The sequence below is a fragment of the Anastrepha ludens genome, unplaced genomic scaffold (genome assembly GCF_028408465.1).
Source record: "Anastrepha ludens isolate Willacy unplaced genomic scaffold, idAnaLude1.1 ptg000179l, whole genome shotgun sequence".
Lineage (NCBI taxonomy): Eukaryota > Metazoa > Arthropoda > Insecta > Diptera > Tephritidae > Anastrepha > Anastrepha ludens.
Genome location: NW_026530119.1, coordinates 12501 through 17482, shown reverse-complemented (window position 1 = coordinate 17482; position 4982 = coordinate 12501). Strand labels below are relative to the sequence as shown.

The window sequence follows — 4982 nt, the reverse complement described above, 5'->3', positions numbered from 1 at the left end:
TAAAATATTTTTTATCTTCTCACACAATTTAATAAATAATTATATCATCTTTTCATCTCTATTTTTCTTTTTTTCCTTTTATATAAATATATATTATAAATAATAATTATGTAAAATGAGGCAATTCTAGAATAAAAAAAAATTAATTTTTATGCTAGACATTCCTCCTTTAATTACATATATAAATTAATATTTTATATATATATAAATAATATGAAAATTTTTTAAAGAGAATACTTAGATTCAAAATTTTTATTTCATTTTATTTGAGAGGATTTTTTTTTTTTTAAGAATATATATAATAAATAAAAAATTCATTATATAATCTTTATTTTTTTGCTATTAATATTATGAATTATTTAAAATCCAATAATATACACATTTGCTTAAATTCAATTATTTTTATAAAAGAATAAGCAACTTATTTAGCATAGTCTTACAACCCTCAACCATATGTAGTCCAAGCAGTACTTTAAAATTTAATTTAATGTACATAACAGCATGGACTGCGATATGCGTTCAAAATGTCGATGTTCATGTGTCCTGCAGTTCACACGATGACGCACAGTTTGCTGCGTTCTTCATCGACCCATGAGCCAAGTGATCCACCGCTTAGAGTATTTTTTTATTTATTTTTATTTATAACAAATGTCAATTTTTTTTTGCATATATTAATTGAAAGAGTAAAATTAAATAATAATAATAATAATATATAAATTGATTTTCTTTCAATAATATATATCAAATATATTTAACTCTAAACATTTTTATTAAGTTGCGAATGTCTTAGTTCAACAATAATACAGTGGTGGTATTTATTATGTTTGATTATTTTGTATTTTTTTTAATCATTTTATGTATATATAAATATATTAATAAATATATACCACTTTTGTTATTGTGAACAAATTAACTTATCATTCAATCAAATGAATAATAAGTACAACTTTCTATTTTCATGTTTAAAGGTTTTTAAAAGAAAAAATAAGAAAAAACATTACAAAATGTACCATCCATATTATATTTAATATGATATAATTGATGGATAACAAATTGAATGAAAAAGAATAAAAAGAATATGGATTCAAAATAATTATAAATTTTTCTTTTTTTTCTTTTTTTTTTTTTTTCTTTTGTTTGTTTTTGTTTTTATTTTTTTTGGCATTGTTTGTTTTTCTTACGGATATGGAACACAATAATGATCCTTCCGCAGGTTCACCTACGGAAACCTTGTTACGACTTTTACTTCCTCTAAATAATCAAGTTCGGTCAACTTTTGCGAAACAACCGTGACACACGAGGCGTCACAGTGATCACGTCCGGAGACCTCACTAAATAATTCAATCGGTAGTAGCGACGGGCGGTGTGTACAAAGGGCAGGGACTTAATCAATGCGAGTTAATAACTCGCACTTACTGGGAATTCCAAGTTCATGTGAACAGTTTCAGTTCACAATCCCAAGCATGAAAGTGGTTCAGCGGTTTACCCGGACCTCTCGGTCTAGGAAATACACGTTGATACTTTCATTGTAGCGCGCGTGCAGCCCAGGACATCTAAGGGCATCACAGACCTGTTATTGCTCAATCTCGTTACTGCTAGACGCAATTTGTCCATTTAAGAAGCTAGTGTCCTTATAATGGGACAAACCAACAGGTACGACTCCACTTATATAAACACATTCAAACACTTGTACATTCAAGATGTACGCATGAAAGAAGGCTATATAAGTTTCAACATCATAATCCTGAAAGCATCTATTTAATATATTTGAGTCTCGTTCGTTATCGGAATTAACCAGACAAATCACTCCACGAACTAAGAACGGCCATGCACCACCACCCATAGATTCGAGAAAGAGCTATCAATCTGTCTTACACGCTTATGTTCGGACCTGGTAAGTTTTCCCGTGTTGAGTCAAATTAAGCCGCAGGCTCCACTCCTGGTGGTGCCCTTCCGTCAATTCCTTTAAGTTTCAGCTTTGCAACCATACTTCCCCCGGAGCCCAAAAGCTTTGGTTTCCCGGGAAGCGACTGAGAGAGCCATAGTAGTAGCTACACCCAATTGCTAGCTGGCATCGTTTATGGTTAGAACTAGGGCGGTATCTGATCGCCTTCGAACCTCTAACTTTCGTTCTTGATTAATGAAAACATCTTTGGCAAATGCTTTCGCTTAAGTTAGTCTTACGACGGTCCAAGAATTTCACCTCTCGCGTCGTAATACTAATGCCCCCAAACTGCTTCTATTAATCATTACCTCTTGATCTAAAAACCAATGAAAGTAGAACAGAGGTCTTATTTCATTATTCCATGCACAAAATATTCAGGCATTTGGAGCCTGCTTTAAGCACTCTAATTTGTTCAAAGTAATTGTACCGGCCCACAACAACACTCGATGAAGAGCACTGAAGTAGGTTTAAATAGGAGGAATATATAAAAAATACATTGTATTAATTATATATAAGAACTCCACCGGTAATACGCTTACATACATAAGGTAATGTACATACCACAATATATAGTTGTACTACCCGTATGAAGCACAAATTCAACTACGAACGTTTTAACCGCAACAACTTTAATATACGCTATTGGAGCTGGAATTACCGCGGCTGCTGGCACCAGACTTGCCCTCCAATAGGTCCTTGTTAAAGGATTTAAAGTGTACTCATTCCAATTACAGGGCCTCGGATATGAGTCCTGTATTGTTATTTTTCGTCACTACCTCCCCGAACTGGGAGTGGGTAATTTACGCGCCTGCTGCCTTCCTTAGATGTGGTAGCCGTTTCTCAGGCTCCCTCTCCGGAATCGAACCCTGATTCCCCGTTACCCGTTGCAACCATGGTAGTCCTAGATACTACCATCAAAAGTTGATAGGGCAGACATTTGAAAGATCTGTCGTCGGTACGGGACCATACGATCTGCAAGTTATCTAGAGTTCAACCAATTTAACGATCAAATGATCGCTTGGTTTTAGTCTAATAAAAGCACACGTTCCATAAGGTCCGTGTTTATATTGCATGTATTAGCTCTAGAATTACCACAGTTATCCAAGTAACTGTTAACGATCTATGGAACCATAACTGATATAATGAGCCTTTTGCGGTTTCACTTTTAATTTGTTTGTACTTAGACATGCATGGCTTAATCTTTGAGACAAGCATATAACTACTGGCAGGATCAACCAGAATAATATATATATTTGTTTATATATTTTTCTTTGCTTTTCATATTTGAAAATTTCATAAATTACGGTGTATATAAAAAGTAAAGGGGAAAACGCACATACAATAGAACGTAATTTTAATAACACAATTTATGTATCATCATCATCATCATCATCATCATCATCATTATTATTATTATTATTATTATTTATTAATAATGTGCTTTTATTTGTATAAAATATTTGTATTTTATTTGGTCTTCTTCTTTGTTGTGTTTTTCTTTCATTTTCTTTCGTTCAATGTGCGCTCCCGCCGACCCCTTTAGCTTTTCTTATCAGAATTCAAAAACCGTTTTTTATGAAAAAGAATTTTCGTTCTCTATATATATTTTATATAAAAATATAAGAACGATATTTCTTCTTAATATTTGCCAATTTTCAAATGTATCATTTTTAATAACATTTTACTTTTTCTTCAAATGCATTTTTAATGTAATAATTTCATATATTACATAATTTTTCTCTCTGAATTGAAATTAATAATTCCATAATTCTATTTTTTAATCATAAATATATATATGATTGAAAAAATTTCTCCTTTTTTCTTTTATTTAAAATTTAATTTTTCTTATAATTTTTATTTGTTTTGTTTTTTTTTTTCTTCATCTGTTTAATTTCCTGTATGTATACAAGAAACAAACAGTTGAGGATAATTTCTATGTAATGCTAGTATAGAATATAAAATTTTGAATTCAAAAATTTATTTCTATTTAAACTAACTATAGAATACCAGGAATAAAATACAATGACACCAATATGCCAAGGTTACATTCCATAATATGTTAGTATAGAATATAAATTCTTCATATATGTATATATATTCGAAAATTGTTTCTATTTAAACTAACGTATGGAAAACCATGAATAAAATCACAATACACCAATATGCCAAGGTAACAGTCAATAGTTACATTCCATAATATGTTAGTATAGAATATAAATTCTTCATATATGTATATATATTCGAAAATTGTTTCTATTTAAACTAACGTATGGAAAACTATGAATGAAATCTCACAATACACCAATATGCCAAGGCAACAATCAATAGTTACATTCCATAATATGTTAGTATAGAATATAAATTCTTCATATATGTATATATATTCGAAAATTGTTTCTATTTAAACTAACGTATGGAAAACTATGAATGAAATCTCACAATACACCAATATGCCAAGGCAACAATCAATAGTTACATTCCATAATATGTTAGTATAGAATATAAATTCTTCATATATGTATACATATTCGAAAATTGTTTCTATTTAAACTAACGTATGGAAAACTAGGAATAAATCCACAATATCACCAGTTTAACATAACTCAAATTCGTGTTTCATATAGTTATGATTCGATTTATATGCTTCAATATCATTGGTTAGTTAAATGTTGATATTTTCATATTATTCACATGCCTTCACCGTGAGTGTTTTTTGCCATGCACACCACACATTGTGAAAAATGTATGGGAAAAATTCAATTCAATACATTTCAGTTTGATTTCATATAATTCAATTACATTTTATATATTTCAATAATACCATCAACTTAACTAAATATATATTAAAATACTAAATTATATATATGATGATATTTTCCATATATTTGAAATGTCTTTATTATATATTTATTCAGTTTATCATATGAATGTATTGTGTTAAATTTTACTTTCATACATTTAATCGAATTTAGTTTCATATAAATTCGATTCGATTTTCTTTCATATATCTCACTTGCCTTCACCGTGAGTGTTTCTG

General features: G+C 29.8%; 2 non-coding genes across 2 annotated transcripts; both read right to left on the bottom strand.

Annotated features, from left to right (window-relative positions):
• Positions 1-439: 439 nt before the first annotated feature.
• LOC128871391 (5.8S ribosomal RNA) lies at positions 440-620 on the bottom strand. Its single transcript, XR_008455939.1, has one exon. It is a non-coding gene; the product is annotated as a 5.8S ribosomal RNA (ribosomal RNA).
• Positions 621-1196: 576 nt separating this feature from the next.
• On the bottom strand, positions 1197-3187 carry LOC128871393 (small subunit ribosomal RNA). Its single transcript, XR_008455941.1, has one exon. It is a non-coding gene; the product is annotated as a small subunit ribosomal RNA (ribosomal RNA).
• Positions 3188-4982: the final 1795 nt, after the last annotated feature.